Source organism: Talpa europaea, assembly GCF_964194135.1.
Source record: "Talpa europaea genome assembly, chromosome: 8".
Classification (NCBI taxonomy): domain Eukaryota; kingdom Metazoa; phylum Chordata; class Mammalia; order Eulipotyphla; family Talpidae; genus Talpa; species Talpa europaea.
In genome coordinates, this window is record NC_140075.1 from 25,494,685 (window position 1) to 25,516,103 (window position 21,419).

Genomic DNA, 21,419 nt, shown 5'->3' on the forward strand with positions numbered 1-21,419 from the left:
ACAGCTCCCTTCTATAAGCAAAGTTGACTTTCAATTGCTCAACACTTTTCAAAGGTGACATTTCACTTTTGGAAGTGTGTCTGAAGCCGCAGTTTCAAGAAGTGAGCAATGTGGGGACTGGATATGTCTAGGATAGTTTTTCAGGTAAGAAATATGCTTCAAAGAAATGAAAGTTGTGTTAATTCTTCTTGTTCTTCTTCTAATTGATATCCCAGACTTTAACCAGAAGTATTAACCTACTAGTGAGTCAACTCCTAGCTGATTATGTGATGATGCTGGGACAAATACTTGACCTCTTTGAGCCTCAGTTTTCTTATCTATGAGGAGGAATTTATATAACAAGGTAGATGTGGGGATTGAAGGAGAAAACTATGCATCCGTGTTTGGTTAAAATTACGAGTAAGGATAAATCAGAGTTCTCATAAGCTGTAATTTCTAGAAAAAAAAATAGAGGGGAAAACCACTTCAAAATATCTTCCCTTGTTTTCCACATTTTTTTTTTGTTATTTAAAAACAGAATATGTCCAGATAAAAGTCTTTCCTAGGTACCAGATGGATGATAACTTTTGCACTTATCAAGGAGCAGATTAAAGGCAACGCTTTTTCTGGCCGGTTTACTTGGAACAGATCAAAATATCACCCTATCATGACCAAGTCACTGTATTATTAGACCTCAAATTCTCCTATGAAAAGTGTGAAGACTGTTCATTACAGTAATGATCAGACATTTATTTCGAGGGCAAAACAGTTACCTTAGCATCAAGGTGTACACTGATTCATCAGCATGGAAAAGTGGCTAGGAGGTCTGGAACTCTGAGGTCCCCAGCAGGTGGGCGCGCTCCATTGTGAGGCCCAGGCTTCTTTACATCCAGATTGGGTCTCCCTTTTCTGGATAGTCCTTAACTCATTTTTTTGCCCCAATCTATTTAGCTTTAATCTCCAAGTAGTCCAATTGTTAGGGAGAAAGGATGTCCTGAGCAAACTCCATACAGGCTTTGTGGATGCCACCCCCACTCCATCAAGACACTGGGAACTACAAATCCCATGATCCCTTTTTGCGAGGACCTAAGGGCGGAGTTAAGCAGCCATTTTCTCTGTTTGTAAATAAAACCAGCTATGGAGTGGGGTCTGGGCACTTGGCTCATGCTTTTGGCCAGGCAGGTTTGGCCTAGTCTTGGGGATCATTTGGGGTTCCAGGTGGGCATAACAGGTAGGACACATTTAAGAATTTATCTCCCTCTTTTCTCCCTGAGTTGTACATTTCCTCATTTCCCTTGTAAATAAACCTTTGTTAACCTTTTGTGTGAGCCTACAATGAGTCCCTTTTAAGTGCCTGGGTGAGGACCCACAGGCAACCCGTTTTATAGCCAGGTTGCCCTGTAACAAAACCAATTTACTTGCCATTTATAGGGTAAGTGAAAAAGTATCAGGCTTTTCTGCCCTCCCACGTTAGGATGGATGATGGATCCTTGAGGTCCTGAATGCATGCCTGAGGGCAGGCACCTGGAGAAGGGTGTGGGCGTGCATAAGTGGGGATACACCTGTGCTGAGAGACTGGGCTTATAAGGGCAGCGTCAGGGGAACCCCAGGAGAGCAGAGCCCACCAGAGAAGGCTGGAGAGCCCAGAAAGAGTGAAGACTTGCTGGGGGCTGGGAGGCCTGCCAGCCTCCCGGCTCCCTGGCGCCCCTTGCCAGCTGTGCACCTGATAAATCCCAATAAAAGCCTGCAAAGGCCACCGAGGGCTCCAGGACTCTCCTTTACCTGTGTGATCAATCATAGGGCACCTGCCCTGTGCCCAGCCTGCCCCCACACCATCAGCTCAGGCTGAAGCGCTACGTGGGGCAGAACTGCATGCGAGGGGAAGACTAACATAGGGTTAGGGTTTCCTGTGACACTACTTGAATTTTCCTCTTCTGCCCTTTTAGCCTGGGCTGCCAACAGTGACCCGCCTGGGGGGTGCCCCGCGGGGGGAGGGGGAGGGGTGGGGGGCGCTGACGCAGGCTGTGGCGGCGCCGCGGGGCAGTGGAAGCCACGCACCAACCACCTTCTGGCGCCGCTGGGCACTGGTCAGGGCGTGCGCTCTGAGGGGAGCCGAGGGGCTGGCAAAACGGGGTCGCGCCGCCGGGCACTGGCTGTCGGCCCCGCGGCCCGCCTCAGTCTTCGCCGCCGGGACGTGCGTCGCCCAATAAACTCGTCGCGCCCGGGCTGGCTCGGCGCCACCGCTGCTGATTGGAAGCCGTCGCCTCCCGCCCCGCCCCCCCGCCCGTCCGCCCCGGGCGCCGCTGTGCGTTTCCATTGGTTGGCAGCCCTGCCCATCAGTCCACAGCTCTCCTCCCCTAAACAGCCAGTCCGGCAGGCGCGTGCTACGGGGGCGGGGCCCCGGGTTAGGGGCGGGGCTAGAGGCGGGGCTGGGGCGGGGCCTAGGCTGAGGCCCGCGCCGCGGCAGCTTTGGGCTCTGGCGCTGGACCCCAGCGCAGCATCCTCCCCGCGCCGCTAAGGCTGCTGCACCTGGTCAGGTAAAGAGAGCCTTGTCTGTCCCGCTGGCCGTCTGCTCCGCCTCCTCTCCTTCCCGACCGACCAAAGGCTGCCTGCTCCGCCTCCGGGGGCTTCAGGGGTCTCGGAAAGAGGCGTGAAACCTGCTTCACCCCGCTGCTGCCCTGTCCCCCTCCTTGTGCGTCTGTGCCAGGTCCTCTACCCGGCGGCTCCAGGTGCCCGGGCGGGGTATCCCGTCACCCTAACGCTCCTCACCACAGAACCGTCGTTAACTCTCAGCCCTCGTCACCTGCCGGTGCAGGCTCCTAAGCCCAGCTTGACCCAGGAAGGGTGGAGGGCGGGTGGGGGACAGGGCGGTGCAGCGCGCTGCTGGGAAGCTGGATGTGTTTAATTCAGAGGGACCACAGCTCAGCGGGGCTGGTTTGGGAAAGGAAGCTGCTTCCTGATTATGCTTGGCCCTGACCAGCGGGATTTCTGTTGCCACTTTGTGCTTCTCTTCATAGGTGACAGTCATCAGTACTGTTTTCTTCTTTCTTCATCATCACATCACCATCATCTCATCATCATCACCACGACCACCACCATCATTCTCTTCCTTCATCAGAGCCCTTCAAGTTCTGCAAGGGCAGACTGTTCAGGCATGTAAGTGCTGACCCCCCAAATCACAAGCAATGCCCTTGACCTCTGAGATCTGGGTGAAGTCCTCATTTAACTCAAGGGCAAGTAGCTGGAAGAAGGGTGTGAATTGGGGGATTTCATTAGTCCCATTTGCAATTGAGATTGCTAAAGAAAACCCTTTGCTTCAGTTGTCTACACTGCTCTTTGCTGACTCCTAGAGAGTTTGACATTGGCACTCAGACATTCCCGATGTGCTGGATGCAGGGTCCAGGACTTGTGGTACAAACCTGTGCAATATGGTTGCTTCCGTCAAGGGGAGGTGACTGTCCGAGCATTTAAGAGGAACAGGTCAAGTAGCTTAGCATCTGACTGTCTTCCATGATGGCTCCAGTAGTACTAATCATGATCCATATTTGCATATAGAAGCTGTGTCCTCATGTGATATGCCACCTCTGAGGGCCTGAGCTCCTGGGAGAGAAAATTGTGTTGTCTATGGCGGATAGCATCTTATGGGCATATCATTGGGATTCAGCAGTCAGGACATCACTTGGATCTCAGACTTATGAAACCTTTCAGGAGAGAAAACAGTAAAACTAAGGGTTGCATACCAGATTATCTGTCACCTTGGAAGATATTGTTTAAAAGTGTTACAAACAAGTGCCAGGTCTTCACGGTCAGAGATAACTGAACCATTAGTCTCCTTTTTCTCAGCCCAGTAATACAACCAATGAATAAGATGCCTTTAGAGTGCAGGAATAAGAGAGTGGTCTTACTAGAGAGAAACAATGGATAAAGTTGGGAAGCAGTATGTCATGATGGTTAAATTCATTATCCTGTTACTTGGGTTCAGAACCTGGCAAAACCACTTACTAGTTGAGGGATTTTGGCAAATCATTTACCCTCCTGAATTTTAGTTTCTTCTCTTTAAAATGGGATGATATTACCTGTCTCCTAGAAGAAGTTATAAGCACTAAATGAGATAATATAGCTAACTGCTTAGTAGTAGTGTAGTAGTTCCTGGCACATATAAGTGGGAAATGAATAATAATTGTTAATACCACTAGCCAACAAGGATAATAAAGCCCAGTGTTTTGTCCCTAAAATGTGCCTTTTCTACAATTGCCTTTCTCTATCCTTTTTAGGTCTCAAAACTAATGCGAATAGGGAATAGGACTCATCTTAGAGGGGAGGCATTGACTGTAACCACCACCTGTGTTTGGACAGACTTTTTTTTTTTTTTTTAAATTCTCACTGGCCTGCACAAATGCTTAGCATGCTCTGTTAAGGTGCCTTAAAGAGGCAGCTTTGCAGATGATTTCTGGGCCTCTGGGCCTGTCCTAGGCAGCTCCTTTTCTTGACTATTCAGTGCACTGACTTGGTAAATTGTGCTTTTTGCATAATCACTAGTGAATGCATTGGCTTCTGCCCAACAGAGAAGCAAAACTGCTTTTCTTCAAATAACCTTGGGAACTGAAGAAACTCTAACTTGCCAGCATGGAAGAATTTGTGTTTTATAATATTTTTCTTCACTAAAAATAATATATTTCTTTTTGCTTCTGTAGGAAACAAAACATACATATTGAATATATCATTCAGTGTTCTTTAGAAAGAGAGGTTATCTGCTCTTTGGGGGTGCTTTAGAGTATATTGTTAATTATATTAGTTGGGATCCTTTCTGCTATATGGGTTAGAAACCCCTCAGAAAGAATCCTAAGCAAAAATGAGCAATTTTGTCTAATATGATGGAGCCATATTCAGACTGACATCTCAGAGAGGATGCTGGTCTACCTTAGCCAGCTTCTGACATTCAGATGCTTTTGTGATTGCTTGCTTGTTTTCTGTCTCATCGTCTTTATCACTTTTGGTTCTGTCTTTTATTTCTGTTCTTCTTTATCTTGGCCGTATCATTTCCTATCATAGACCTTGTCCTCTCAATACCTTCTGAAGCTCTCACTTGACATCTGTCTCACTCAGTAGCAAAGGATAACTCTCTTCTCTAGCTCCAAAGGGAATCCCAGGGAAAAACAGTTATTGACAGATCCACTCCTCAGTCACAGAATGAACCCTGCCTTGGATAAATGCTTTGGCCAAGCAAATGGGGCCTATGGGTCCTCTCATCTAGGAGTGGCTCTCATATCCCAGCCTTTCTTCTTCTCTGGATATAAAATTCATGGAACTGAATCAAAAGGATGAGGAGGAATGGGAAGAAAGGGAGTAGCCTGGGACTTCATGTGGTGATGGTAAATGTCCTTAATAGAGGATCCAGAAACTCTTCCCTCCTACCTCCTGTACCATGGCTCAAATTCTAGTTTTCTGTTAAGTCTTCTAACTTGTGCATATCATCCCCAGGTAGTGCTTGTTTTAGATGATCTTGCCTTTAATGTTTTCTTATTAAGCCTTTACTTCTGTAATTGTGAAAATTCATTAGAGATATTTAATAATTTACAGTGGTTCCAGTGTAGGTAGACCATGTTAGGGGGTTACTCATTTAATCTCTTGTTGGGACCTAGTTTTAACAGGAGCCATTATTTTTAGAGGCACATAGTCTCTTAAAACTCAGCTTTATTTCCAGCAGGTTCCAACTTGTGTGTTGACAGAGCCACAGTCATTAATCTGATTTGCTTGAGCTTGCAGAGGTGCTAAAGCATGGGAATTGTATCCTCATGGAGCAAATATGAGCTTGCACCAACAGGCTGGCCTTGTGAGGGAACTGAGACATCCCGTGTTAGCGTCTGTGCAGAAGTGCTGACAAAGCAGTCATCTGTAGGCCCTGCAATATAATAATTACTAAAGTGGGCACATGGAACCAAGCCTGCAAATCTCCTTACCTGACAATGTCTAAAAGCAAAGGTCTGCGAAAAGGATCATTCCCTCTCATTTAGGTTTCTCAAGTTCTCTGGCTAGATGTAAAACATGTCCCAGAGTAATCTGTATTCCTCTGTTTTTTTTTGTTGTTGTTTTTTTTTTTTCAGAATTTGAATATATAATGCAATGGGCCTGTAGGAAGGGGTGAGGACAGGCAAGAGGTGGTCTTCCCTTTAGGCAAACTTACCAGACTCTCCTGAAATGACCAAACCTCTGTAATTCATCTGTGCAGGCAGAAGGCTACTGGTTAGTTCTTCTGCTTGTCTTTGGTTTTGAAAAACAATTCAACTATTTCCTCATCTTCTTCAAAACTGATCTACAGCTCTTTTCTTTCTAAAGGATCATAGATTATTGTTAAAGCTAACGTCTTTCAAACTAGATACTTTTTAACCTTAGTTTTCTGAGCCACAGATTTTGGGCGAAATACTGTGGAGGTAGGCCGGACTTTTTTTAAACAAGAGAAAAACAAACAGAAATTTATTGGCCTGTGTATCAGCTGGCAAATGGGAGTACCCAGACATAACTGACTCCAAGGGGTGGTTAGAGTGTGCATTTAAATATCACCTTAGTCTAAAGGAAAAGGAGTCTGAGTTTCTGGGTGGGGAGGCGAGTTATGAAGGCAATGTGGAAAAGTATGGTAAACAAGGTTGTTTAGTAAGATTTGTTATGCAGAATTAAGTCTGTGAGTTTGACATAAAGTGTTCTCTTCTTGCTGGTGTGGGAAGAGACATATTTTACAAATGGAAATTTTCTTCATAAATGTAAATTTTCTTTACCAAAGGGAAACATGTACTGTTTTTAGATCTTTTCTTGAATCTGCTGCTCAGTGGCCTTAAACTCGAAAGTATCTATACACCAAAGAGGCATAATTTGCTTTAGCACATTCTGGTGACCCTCATTCCGTCCTTTGAAACTTCCTGTATGTTTTAAGGAAGTTTTATATATCAAAAGTCATGCTGGCAACTGTAGAGAGATTGGGGTTAGGATTTACAAATAAATCCTAGATCCAAATAGATCTAGAAAGAGGGAAAGAAAAAAAAAAATGGACACAGATTGGGGTGAGAAGGAGAAAGCAGAAAAGGATCAATTTGTACACATTTTCCAATCTCACTATCTCAGTCTCTCAGTCCCAGGAATAAGTCAGTCTGTTACTACCAAGCAAAGGGTCTAAAACCCATTGTCAAGTCAGAACCTCTCTCACTGGTGCTGGGTCCTAGCACCACAAATGTAAACAAAGGCACCTTTGATGCAACAAAAGAAAAAAGGAAACAAGTTATTTTAACCAACAGGGGAGAGCAGAGTAAGGTTAGAGGGGGAGAGAGTAGGTCCAGTTACCAACTGATGGTGTGAAGTAGAGTTGCAGCTACAGGAGCTGGTCAGGTGCAGCAGAGGCCTGTTGCTACAGGGGTGGAGGGAGAGGGACACTGGGGGGGATGGCCCTCCTCTGTTTTAAAGGATCCCAAAATGGCTGCTTAGCTCCACCCCCTTACCAACAGACCCTCTCACTCACTATACCAAGGGCAGGGCTCAGACAACAGCACTGCTCAGGCATTGTCCCCTCTGGCTTGGGTGGTGTCCTGTGTCAATGGGTCAGAGTTCAACCCCTCATTCTGGCAGGAAAAGTAGAGGCATGGCTTGTGCTGAGCATGGGAGGCCATGCTGGCCATCTCAAGGCCCCCTGGGTGCAGGGCTCAGCTGTACCAGGCTGTTCCAATAATTTTAGTTAAACAGTTGTATCTTATTTCAGGAGGCAGTGGTGTAAGTGGGAGTAGGCTGCCCACCCAAGCTAGACCTCTATTGGGTGTGAGTAATCAGGCATTTAATAAGGGGCATTTCTATGGAAACAGAAGACAGAGGTTAATGCTTAGAAAAAGCTGTAAACCCAGATTTTTAGTCTAGAGACCAGTCAGTAGAGAAGATATCAACATGTTGTACTTGAACTGTCCTTAGAGGGCAGAATGAGGACGGGCAGTGGCAATTCCATGAATTTCCTGATTTACAAGTTGAATGGCTCTGGTGACATTCAAACTTGCTGAATGGCATCCATGACAGTAGGGTAGGGGAGGTTGGTAGGCAGGACTTATTAATGTTCATCTTGGTTATCAGGATCTAAGCATTAATGGACACAGAGTAGAGCCCCCAGAAGGCTGACAGGGGAGGGTAGAAAAGGAATGAAGGCAGGGCAGGAAGCATAGATGATATTGCTACTGTCTAGGGCTAGTTAGAAAAGTTAGTATGGATGCTTTCGAACATGTTTTTATTGTTTTGCTGTTGTTTTTGTGTGAGCAACAGAAGCACAGAGAACATAAGATGACCTATAGACCCTTTAAAAATCCATCAAAGAGAAGTTTAATCAGTGCTGCCCTGTTTTTGCTCACATGAGTATCCATTCGCTCTCATCCAGGCTCAGATACTTTCTCCTGTGATTTCCTCTGTGAAACACTGGTAGTAAAATGCTGATGTTTCAGAGAGAAGAAGAGCTTGTCTGTGTCTTAGAAGAAGTTCAGCCCAGTGCTTGACTTACCATGGTAATTTTGAAAAACACAAAGCTTCTCAAACCTTCACATTTGCACAAGAGAATAACAGTTTTCATTGGCGTCCCAATGGAATTCTCTGAATGAGTGGTGTCATCTGGGGGTGAGAGAAAACCATTGGGGCAACCCATAGCTGATTCGTACAGTCTCATGTTCCCTAGAACCCTTTCCAGGGTCTCAATTTTGCTCAGTATCAAAAGGAAGTTTTTTGTTTTGTTTTTCTAGATTGTAAAGTTTGCCAAGCTAGGATGGGGCAATTATTTTGGAAAGACAATTGTTATACATTTTAGTGATCTTTCTTCTCCATGAGAATTAGTTCTGGACAAGTATTATGATGGTAAATATTATTCAGGCCCAGGAGGTGGAGGTGGTAAATAAAATAAGCCTCCATTTCCAAAGTGTACACCGTAGCCTTCATCTGTTCACAGGCTGAAAGTCCATCCCTATGGGTTTAGCCCTGGGAGTACTAATGAAGCTGGCTTCTGACTTCTGACCATGGAGTCCATATAAATTGCTGATGTCCCATTATGAGAAAAATGTCCTCTAAGTCTATTCCAAGAACAGTGGGCAGGAGGTGTATGTGCCCTCTGTGTCCATCCTGTGCTTGATACAGGAGCTTTAGTTTCCTGCCCTTGGCTCCCTAATCTGCTGGCTGGTCCTTCTGTGCCCTGGGTAGGGGCTGTTCTGTCTGCCTTATAGCAGAGCAGATCAGGGCTCAGAGAGGTTAGCATGTTTGCTTAGGGTATGACTCCAAATGGAATCTGGATTGTGTTGACCTGCTGGGCTTGCGTTCCACCTTCTGATTGTGCCCCAGTAAGCCACAGAAAACATTCCTGGCTTTAAACTTGGTTAAACTTTCCAAGCAGGATAAACCATAAATATAGTGCCTTATTCTGGGTATGTATCTAGTGTAAAGCAAGAGTTGCTTTTTCAAGGGATTAAAATAATTATCCTTTCTCTTTTTAGATAAAGCAGCCACTTTAGGAAATTTTGTAAGCCTAGCTCATATTTTGGAAAGCTTTGCAAATAATTTTTTAAAAGCCTACAAGTTTGCAGAAAACAGAATTCATCTACAGAGTTGGCACACATCCTGTCCTCATTTGCCAATGTCCTTCTTTTTGTTTATCACTGTTTCTACTGTAGCATCCTCCACCTTTTACCTACAGCAGACCAACTGGGAATCCACTTTTTCCTACCATCAAACCCCAAAATAAATATGAACAGAACCTATCACACATAATGGGTTGCTTTCTGATTTATCTGAAGTTGGTGCCAATTTTTTATAAGCCCTAAAAGCATAGATCAATTGCTGTTTTCATGATTATTTGAAAAAGTGAACCTACATGAGACTCTATTGTCTTAAGGGAAACTGTGGCAGATTAAAAAAGTATAAACATAATATTTTGTCAAGCAGCAGCATCTTCTTACTGTGTAATTCTTGAACCCAAATTATTTAAGTAGGTGACAAGATATTTTTCTAGTTGTACAGTAGAGAAAACTGAGATGGGGAGATAAAAAGAGACTTGCCCAAGGTCACTCACGGTCAGTGGCACAGCCAAGAATAGATCCAGGTCACCTGACTCCCTGGGCTTTGTTCATTACATCACTCAACTTCTCTTCAGGAAGCAACAGCCCAGCCAACTATAAAATGGAGAAAACAGTCAACTCTCAGACTCAGTTTTTGAGACTCAGCCTTCTTTTCCATCTTTAGTTAAAACACATCAGTAACTGTCATATTGCAGCACTGTTAACTGAAATTAGGATCTTAACTACACAGAAAACATTCCTGGCTTTAAACTGGGTCTGTTAAGAATCTGGGTCTATTAAGAACAACAAAATTCTGCACATATAGTCAATACTGTGTTATATACTTAATTTGTTAAGGGGCTAGATCTCACATTCAGTGTTCTCACCAGATAAATAAAAATTTTAAATGATGATAACTAAAATTCTGATATAGTCACAAATTAGGCAGACAACAAAACAAGAAGGGGGTAACTGAAGACTCCAAAGTGATTGTGTAAGAAGCTTGTGCTTGAAGCACATGTCCAAAGGAAGAAATACACCCCAGAAGAGAAAGGGATATGTCGTCTAAGACTACATGTCTAGAGGTATCAGATGGACTCAGGAGAATACCCTCAGGGAAACTAAAGTTATGAATAAGAAGAGGATCGGAAATATTGCTAAGCCAATTTTTGTAAGAGAAAGCTTTTACCATTATAATCAGCATATGAGATACAGATTCTGCTACTTGAAAAAGATGGGGTCCAAAAAAAAAAAAAAAAAGAAAAAGAAAAAGATGGGGTCAGACTCACAGAGAGAGAGGAAGCAGAACCACTTAGTTCTCATTTTGCTCCTAACCTTTCAAGTGTGGCAGATAAGTATCTCCATCTACAAAATTGGGTATAGAAAAAGGATCTCATTTTTTTTCTTTTTACAAACCATGTTCATTTCTATTTCAAGTCTCTTCCTTCTCGGAAGGTGGCGACTTACCTCAGTCCTTCTAGGGTCACACCCTCTCATAGCTGACAAGTCTCCGGAGGACCTCTGATTCTTGAAGCATCTGAACCTACCTGTTCCAATGTAGGCCCCAGGGTTTCTGCTCATGTGGCTTTCAGTTGCTGTTGTCCGGGTGGTCCTGTGTCCATGGAGATCTTTTTCTGTGATGTTTCCTGTGGTTCCTTCTGCCTGATTATACCACATACAACCCTGGGCTCTGTGGTCTCCCTGAGGTCTGGCTCCCCCATGCTCCCAAGTCCACAGTAACATTTCTCCCTCCTATCCAACAGCCTTGGAGACAGCCTTGGAGAAAAACCCTTCAAGATTTTTCAAGAATCTTCATTTCATATATCTCATTTCTTTTTACCTCCTTCAAGAAATTTCCTTTGTCCTTCTAAGAGTTTAGGGCTTTGGAAAACAAAATCTAGAGATATTCTCAAGCTGTTTGTCTTTTTCTCCTTGCCATATACCTTTTCTGATGCAGTGAACACCAATTCTGACATCTGGCTTATTGGAGTAGGGGACGCAGACAAAAGGGGGAAAGAAAAGGAGAAATACAAAGAAACATAGATTAATAATTCTGGGCATTGCTTTTCTTTAGAAGTACAATCATTTTAGATATCTCGCTCATTCACATTCATTTTCCTTTCTCTGAAAGTGACCCCAATATACAAGCATTTCTCTGAAAATGACCCCAATGTCATATGTAAAATCTTGCCCCAGCCAGGGCTACTTGAGCCAGGGATAGTGACATTCAAGCTGGGCCAGTTGGATTTCCATCCTCAAGAATTAGAGGTTGGGCCTACCCTGGTGGCACAGCGGTTGAACGCTGGGTTGTGAAGCTACCTGCAGCCTCTGTAGCGCCAGTTCGATCCCCGGCTGCCGGCAAGGGTCCACATGGTGTAACAGACCTCTCCTGCCGCGCCTGCTGCTCCCCTCAGCAGTGTATTTCGTAAGTCTGCCTGTTCTGCTCCCAGCTCTGGCTCTGGTGAATTCTCTCACCCTGCCACACTTCTGACTGTACCCAGTGCTTATATAAGTAAATAAATAAATCTGAAAAAAAAAAAAAAGAATTAGAGGTTAGGACTGTTGATTGCAGTGATGAAGAATCAGTGAAATTAAATCACAGAGAAGTACTCTAGAGAGTGGCCTGTGAGCCCTGGCCCAGACACCACTAGAAGGCTCTGCTACTACTCTTCATGTTCCTGGCTTTTCTACTCTTTCTCTAATTTCTTGAAATTGTGCATGAATTTCATGAAATTGGATATGCCTTTCTTTTTGGTAAAGCAGCCAAAACCCATTTCAGTTGCTTACAATCAAAAGTAATTTTAGAATGGACTTCAACATTGCAAAGGCAGAAAACCATGATGAAGAGGAGACTGACACTCAGGGTAGCTGAGGAGATAGTAAGACAGGAGGTAGCTGTTAAGATGAGCTCACCTCATGATTTTAAGGTGACCATTGCAAGCATTGTCCTCTGAGAACAACTTTTGACTTTTTTTTTTAATGGAGCTGTTTTTAACTGTGGACACTGCTTTGAGCTGGGTCCTTGACACTCTGACAGATGATTTTCAGGATTTTTGAGGATGAAAGCACTTCTGTTTGAGGGCTTACAGAAGAGACTGGGGTGATTTAGTTAGGATGAGGTGGTATCTCAGGAAACAGAATTGGCTTTCAGGTGTTTAAAGGACTATAAAACTTTAAAGAAGAGAAGTTGGATTTGTTTATTGCAGATCTGGAAGTAAGAACTGGCATCAATAGAAAGATATTAATGGGAAGAGAGTTGGACTCAGTATAAAGGAAAAACAGTTTTGGTTTTTTTGTTTGTTTGTTTGGCTTTTTTTTTTTTTTTTTTTTTTTTTTTACATTTAGGGCTGTCTGGAAAGCCAGGAAATTTTGTGGGGTAGAGAATGCTTGTCCTTAGGAGTTTCAGATTATGATTGCATAGACATTCACAAGGGTTACATGGAAAAAAGTCCCATGTTGGGAGGGGAAATAGAGTGGGTAACTTCTAAATTTTCTTTAAATCTGGAGATTCCAGTTTTTTGCTATGAATATTATTAATTCATAGACTATCAATAGAAAAAATGCAAACCTATTTTTTACAGAATGCAATAAATTTAAAGCACTTAACAAAGTTTTATGAAAAATCTCTACCTTTTTAATTAAAAAAATCTAGCCTACAAACTTTCATTTAGAGAAGATGCTTTCAAAAAGTTACCACTTATTTTCTATCTTATAAATTGAAATTAACAGTGATTAAAGGCTTCACAGTCAGGTAGCTCACTGAATTGGAAAACTCTATAATATTAATATAATCATATAAAACCCAGGGAATACTAAATTCTATTGTCCCTAAATTTCTAGGCTACATGAAACGGAATAGATTCCTTAGATTATTTTTAAGAAATAAATCAAAATCCTAACTGTTCTCCCAACCCTTTATAAGTAAATAGATTTAACCTGGTACCTTTTTCCAAACCCAAACAGGTAACTCAGTTATTTTAACGATCGTTCTCCAAAGCTTTAACAATTGCGAACTGGTTTGCATTTTAGATTATTAGTTTTAGAGAGTAGGAACTGGGTTACTCTGGCTTGTCACTGAGCACAGCAGGCAGATGCTCGCAGTAAACAGCCATGTCTTAAAGAAGAGACCATGTAACCCATTCAGTTTGAAATCCTGGTCTTAAAGTCTCCATCAGACATAGCCTGCATCATGAAGCTTTTCATAATCTCTTTCATTATCTCTCACTCTTCTTGTAAAAACCTTAAAGAATGCAATAATACATATCACCATTCATTAGCTCTCTATTTATTTAAGTAGATTGCATTCATGAATAGCATTAAAAGGGATTTAGTTTATTCTGGGTCTGCCTTGCAAATTGGATTCTCAAGTCATTTTAAAGACACAGTTGTAATGCAAATAAAAATACTTTCTATTTTAGAGTCTAACTTAGAAAGAAACATCATCATGAATGTTGAGTCTAGTATAAAGCCCTGTTTGTCCATCTATCTATTCTCTCTCTCTCTCTCTCTCTTTTTCTCTCTCTGATATCTGGACAAATGTTTAAATACAGATATTTTATAAAAATAATATTTTATAAAAATGAGTGGCAATGCTATTTATATCAAAACAATTAGCTTTTTTCTCCATTGTCAAGGAATAAAAGGAAACATGGAATGGTTGACCTTCAAATAAGTTTACCTCATTTCAAGGTATATTATTTCTTCAAAAGCATCCCTAGGGCTAAAAAAGTATGGAAAACATCAAGAGTTTGGAGCCATTGTCATTAATTATATTCCTGTTTTTATGATTTTTTCCCTTTAAATTCCCTTTTTAAGAGTAACACTTTTGAAACTTCTGCCCTACTTCCTCTCTCCACCTCCTGAGAACGGTTAGATGTAATGTTATTTTCACATGGTTCATGTTATAGTATTCTGTTTTGCTCTGTGTACACAATTTTGAGGTTAACTCTATTCTTAAAGGAATTTGATACATACAGCCTCTGGATGGATCTTTGCATTTTACTTTCAGTTGGGGCAAAGGTCAACCCAAGAACCCACTTACAAGGTCATTAAGAATCCATAATACTTAGTGTGTCTGGAATAGTGCAAATCATTATCACTTATTCACTAAAGTGGAGTTGAAGGCCTGGTACTTGTCATTACTGAACTCTAAAATTTCAATGTTGGATAACGCATAGTCTCTGACGTTAAGAAGTGAGAGCAACCAAAATATATAAACTTCCTAGTGTATTAACACCATGAAAGGCTGTTTCATTATTTCTTTATCCTCAGTGCCTATCATAAGGCTAAGTATTCCTCTAAATTAATACTTGATAATTAAATGTAACGTTATGCACCAGAAACTAGGTGAGCACATGAAAAGTTATATCTAATTTTATCTTGACATCAAGCTTATAGGTGGGAATTTATGTCTTTATTTTATAGGTGGAAGAATTGTGTCTTAGTAATATCCCAGTTATACAACATCTACTAGTGATTTGATTGTACAACTCATGACCATTGGCTTGGCTCATATATGTTGAAAGTAATATGGGTACAGGAGCCTGAGCTCTGATTACAGCACAGTGGAGTGACTAAGATAGTGTACAGTACATGTAATCCAGAGACTGTGAGGTTGCTTGGTGTTGAACCTCCACTGTACCATTTACTTGCAATATGACATCCAGCAAGCTCCTTCACTTCTCTAGATTCGATTTCCTATTTGTAAGGTGGAATTAACAGTGGAACGATTAAATGAAATCATTCAGGTAAAATGTTTAGCCTAATGCCTGCCAGAGGTGCTCAAGAAATAGTAGCCATAAATATTATTTTTACAAAGTGCTCTGAATGCTCAAAGGAAGGAATTTCTGGGGGAGGAGATCTTTGTACTTGGTTTCTGCAAGAAGCATAGGAATTCATCAGGTGACAGGTAGGTGGAATTTTGGAAGAAAGAGAAATATGAAACATAGGACTAGCAATCACCCAGTATTTATCTTACCCTATGTAACTCCTGAAGCTTCCTTCTTTCACTTGTACATCTCAGGCATGTCCCAACAGAGTATTTGTGTTTGGAAAGGCTAACTTGCAAATAGACCATCATATCTTACTGGACCATCTTCCCATTGAGAAGGTGAATTAGTCAGTGTCTGCACAGCTCCCAGGAAATGTGAAGTGACAGGGCACTATTAGGACTCTCAATCCGGGAGGCCAGAGGCATCCCAGGGCAGCTTATGAGTACCTGATAGTCCTAAGAAGGAGCCTACAGCCTGTCTGCCATTCTAGAATAGTGTTTCTTAACCTTTCCCCCCCCCCCATTGTACCTTTCCTTTAGACTTTTCCCTAATTACCTCCCACTTGTGAAATGTTTTTGCCACGTAAATATTTTTTTTTTTGCATAGAAGAACCAGAGATGTAGGCGGTGAGAAGACTCACCAGAGACAGCAGGGGAGAAGACAGATGAATTTACTGAAATACACTGCTGAGGCTAGCAGCGGGTGAGACAGGAGAGGTCTGCTGAGCCATGTGGGTCAAGTCCCTGGCCGGGGATCGAACTCAGGCCATAGTGATGATAGCATAGCGCTGAGACTTAACCCCTAGGCCACCAGGGAGGCCCCTAATGTCACATAAATAAACTGTATTTTTGTGCTGTACATTTATCCCTGCTTTAACCTTAAAAAACAGTAAAAGCCAACTTGAATGAAACAGACTCCGGAGGGTAAGCTGCTGTTGGAAAGCCACTTGTTATTATACTTCCAGTTGCACTTCCACAGGGATATTTTCTGGATAAATAATCTGAGCTACTGTACTAGCCTCCAACTGTCCTCTCTCTGTGTTTCCTGCTCTTCCACAGTCTATTTTGCCGATAGCCACCAGAGCAGCCTTTTGAAAATGCAATCAGATCATGTCTCTCCCCAGCTTAAAACACTCACAAAGCTTCCTCTTGGACTCAGAATAAAACTTGGACTCTATTTCACGGCCCCCAAAGTTTTCTTGATCTGCCTTGCATCTCTCACTCCAGTCGCTTGGTACCAGGGGCAGGTGAGGGGTGTTCCCATGGGCCAAAAAGAAAAGCCATCAGGCAGGAAGTCACATGTACTCTCGGGGTGTAGCTCACAGTGTGTGGAGGGGACAGCCAAGAGGATGTGGGTGGGCACCGACAGCGGGGGCTGTGACACAGGAAAGGGCATGTGTCTGCTCCTGGAAGTCAGGGAAGACTTTCCAGAAAAAGTGAGTGATAGAACTACAATATGAAAGATGATTGTGAGTTAACTGTGTGAACGAGGATGGGATCATTCTGTACTGAGTAGGAGGGAGTGGCCTGCCCGTGAGCTCTGAAAGGCAGCTGTGGCCTGGAACATGACGTTGGGTACAGAGTTAGGGTCCCAAGCACATAGGGCTTTTCATGCCAGGTTAAAGTCCGAAATCTGTCTTAAGAGCAGAAGAGCCTCTGAGTGGCTTTGCCAGTGTGTGGGCGGAGCTGGGGAGGTGACAAGGTCAGATTTTTGCTCTGAAAACGTTGCTCTGGTTGCCAGTTTGAGCAGCAGGGGAATGAGCACAGACCAGCTGGAGGCTCTGAGCTGTTAGGGTGGCCAGCTGCTATTGCTTTGATGGTTTTAGAACTGAAAGTCCTGCATTCTGGCTACTTGTCGGTCATGGGCCAGACAGCACGCTTGCTCACTTGTTGCTGGCCAGCTGTCTCGTGAAAGTGCAGGCGTTTCTCTTCCCTTGACTCACATCAGAAATAGAAGGACCAGCATCACGATCCCCTCTAAAGAAAGCCTCTTAGGACTGGCCACCCCAGCACACAGGCAGCACAGCAACGCACACGCCGCTGATGTACAAATTGCTTTAGGTAGTAAATCTTGATTATTTTTTCTATACAGGCCTGGTGGCATCACATTTTTGACATCTCAAAGTCTGGAGCTTGCCCACGCCAAGGTCGATCTAGGTAAGAAAATGGGCTGAATCATCTCCGTGCCTTGTACTTCTGCTCACTTTCACACTGTACCCCGAATCTGCGCTTCAATGCCGACTTTTCATACCTGGCTTCCTGGTTTCACCCTTGCTCGTTCCACAGTCTTACAAGCCCCTGTGCCCCATCCCACTTACTCTTTGACCACACTGTACTACAGACCACGTTAGCAATTCCTTAATTGTCGCCTAAACAAACGTCTGATTTTAGATTTCAGAGCTGCCTCCCTACCCCCTTATCTAACTCGTCACACTTTTTTCTAGTTAACTGAAGCAGAAGATTTTTGTTATTAAACCATCCAAGAGAACTTAGCAATACTGTTACCCTTACTACTACTATAAGTAGTTAAGTGGGCCCACTAGGTGCCAGGGGCTAGCTTAAATACTCTGTATGTGTGGTTGTATGTGTGTTAATAAAAGGATCACTCGTTAGACAGACTTGTTGAGCATGCCTGACAGCAGGGAACATAGCTCTTCTTTTCACAACGGCTTGTTCTACAGGATGAATACAGAGCTGAGAAAGCCACAGTGTGTAATGTGGGGCGGGGTGGGGAGGATGATGAGGTCTGTGGGGACAGCCACTCGGAGTGAGGACTAGGGAGTGACATTACAGTCGCCACTCAAGTCACAGGGGCCTTGTGAGGAGGTTTTGATTGAGCTCATATGAGAAGGTAGCCAGAGACTGAATTGTGATGACTCTGGGGTCGTTCAGGCAAAATGAATGATAAATATTTTGGGTTTATGGTGAAATCCTGAAATCACATCTTCGTTTTTCTGTCAGGCACTCGTCGAAGTTTCACAGATCATGTCTCCCTCTTGTTAAATATCTTAGGGCATTCTTAAAAACTGCTTTTCTCAGTTTTCACTTGTTCTGCCTTTTAATCTAATCTTTAGTGGAAACGTTGGTATTGATGTAGCATTTTACTCTCTAATCTTTTGTATTTTCATATTTTCTTCTCCTTGATACACATTTTAAATGATGGAAAGCCAATTTTGGTCCTGATAATGATTTTTTTGTCCATTTTAATTGTTATGTTTATTGGGAAGTAAAACTGGAGCCATTGTTAGTCATTAATGCCAGTTACAAGTAATAACATGCTTGAACTTGGGGGTGGAGACATAGGCTGGGTTTATATTTCCAGATAATGACAATTTAGCTCACTGTTTACTGAGTAGCTGCCATCTTTAAGGCATGTACTGTAGGGAAAACAAAGTTGGTGATGCTAACAGCCTCTCCCCTCGGGGAGTTTGATCAAACAGAAAAATACCTCACAAAAGGTTAATTGGCAGAGAAAGCAGGTTATGTTGGGACTCGATTCCTAAATGATGCAGGTCTGGAACACAGAATAATAATAGCTTTTACTTACATAGCCCCATACTAGGTATCAGATTCTCTGTTCTAAATGCCAGGTCATCTTTCGGGTATCATTCTTACCTGCATTTTAGACATGAGGAATTGAGGTACATATAGATTATATGGACATCTAAGGTTACCATGCTAAGTGGGACAACTGGGATTTGCACTGAGGCTGTACAGGCTGCAAAGCTGTGCTAAGGGGTAGGAGGGAGCGATGTCCTGGTCCTCAAGATTGTGAGGCCTGAGGCCCAAGGACATCTGAAATCTGAGTTCATGGGCACAGTTAGGATTGAGCCAAATATTCTGACTTAGAATATTTCACAGATTTGAGACCAGAGCAAGGCATGGAGATATTGTGGTTTAGATGCGTAAGAACTGAGAAGGGCCTTGAGTTGAAGATTTTTGCCTTTGTGTGTGGGCCAAAAAAGAGTAATTAAAGCACTTCTTCAAATGGTCCATATTAAATGCCAAGTCAAGGGTTTGGACCAAAGGGAGAAAGGGTTTTAGAAATACTAAGTGGAGAAATCACAAGGTTCTTAAGCAAATAGTGAATTTTCTTTGACAATAGAGGTGGAAATAATGAGCCTTGATTATTCATTGTTTTTTTTCACCCTTGTTAATTTTACATTCAGTGTTTTCAATACTTCACTCACTTTCCTTATAATTCCTGCATTACTGATGAGGGTTTGTCTTTGTCCCCCTAACATTTTTTATGCCACTCCCTTGTCTTCCTCCCCCTTTACCAATCTGCAGTATCTTTTTTGGCTCCAAAAGCCTGGTATCTCATCCTTTATGTGTCCTGAATTTACCTAGAAAATTTGGAGAGTAGATTCTGTTTCTCTGCAGGAGGAATTATGGAATTGTACTGTAAATAGGGAGCACAGATGAGCTTACTGAGGTCCAGAGGCCAGGGGACTCTTAGTTATTGGCCGAGCTGGACTTGTGTCTAAGTCTCCTGACTCTGAATTCATTGTATTTTCCTTGGTCTATGCTGCCTGGGTGGGAACTGTCTCATGGGAAGATTGATCCACACCAGACCAGTGCTCCACAGGGTGAGTGCTCCATGATCTATGACTTTGAAGAATGGAGTTGGTGAATGAGGGAGTCTTCTCTCTTCTGAATGAAACTCAGTGTCCCTGGTCAACCCAGTCAAAGTTTTCAGTGCCAGGGATCTGTGTCAGACCGGGTTCAAATCCAGCTTCAAACCCAGCTCTGTCACTTGCTAGCTGTGAGATCCTTGGCAAGTTACTTCTCTGTGCCTGAATTTCATCATTGTTGATTGGGACTCATAATAGTACCACGTTATAGACTTTCATTTTGTGAAAATGAGTGTGTTAAAACTAAGAAAGCTATAAGAAGAGTACCCAATACCTGGTGAGTCATCACTAAGCAATAATAACTAGGTTAACTATTCAAAGACACAGATCACTTCTTCATCCTTTGCTTGAGAATCAAAGCTAAGCAACACTTTGAGTCCTGAGTGTCTTAGCTTTCGGCGGTGGTGTTAGAAGTTGTCAGTGCTGGGAAGACTCTATCCAAATGATTACTTCTATTTAAGTGAAGCTGGGTTTCCCTTAATTACTCTTACAGCCTGTCATTCATTTTGATAGGGTAGCCTTGAGATTGAAATCACTGTTGTGATGGCAAACATATGCAGTAAAAAGCTAAATGATTTATAACAGGTCATATTTTGAAAGTGATGGTAAAGGGAAGGTATTATAAGCAAGGGGGAGGGATGCCCCAAGAGGCCAGTTGAAAATGCCAAAGACAGATTATTCATCCGGAATGATCTGGAGGAAGAAGTCTGATATATAGTTGATGCACAGGAATGTTTTTAAATGGATAAGGTGCCATTTCTCTGGTGACCTTCCAACCAGGTATTTGTCTCCAGCCTCTCTAAATGAAATCTACTTGTGTCTCACCTGCCTTTTATTACAATTTTCAGGTAAGTTGTTTAGTTAAAGAAGAGTATGTAGATGAGACTCCTTCTAAAAATATAAAGCATTATGGAGTCTTAAGACTTTGTAGCCTCAGTTCAGCTCTGACAATAATAAATAAATATTCCAGCTGGGGAAGAACATCTCTATTGATGGGTTGTTCTGTGGGTGAGAATTTCTCCATTCTTTTGACATCTGTGTGAGAGTGCCCTTGTGTGTGGGGTGGGGGGCAGCATGAGAGGAAGGAAGGGTGGGTATTTCAGGATTTCTTTTCTACTATGTGTCCTAAATTGTGACCTCACTAAGGCCATATCTAGCTTTTGATTTCCAGTACCCAGGTCAGAAGATAGACAGCTACTGCTGTTGTGATGCTTTCGAAGCTTGATATTTGAGGACTTACTTCTATATTTAAAAACAGAGAAAAGGGGAAGGGACATGTAGAAATTGGATGTGGACTGCCTACCTTCTAATAAGGAGAAAATAATAGACTGAGGGGATTTTCTTCCAGAATGCTAATTGTCTATCTAGAAATAACCTAGAGAGTCTCCATGATTGAGATCCTTGCTCCTGAAGAATAGTTCCTTCCTCTGAAAGAAATCTACTTTTAATAATTAAAGCAAGTGTGGGGCCTCCCTGATG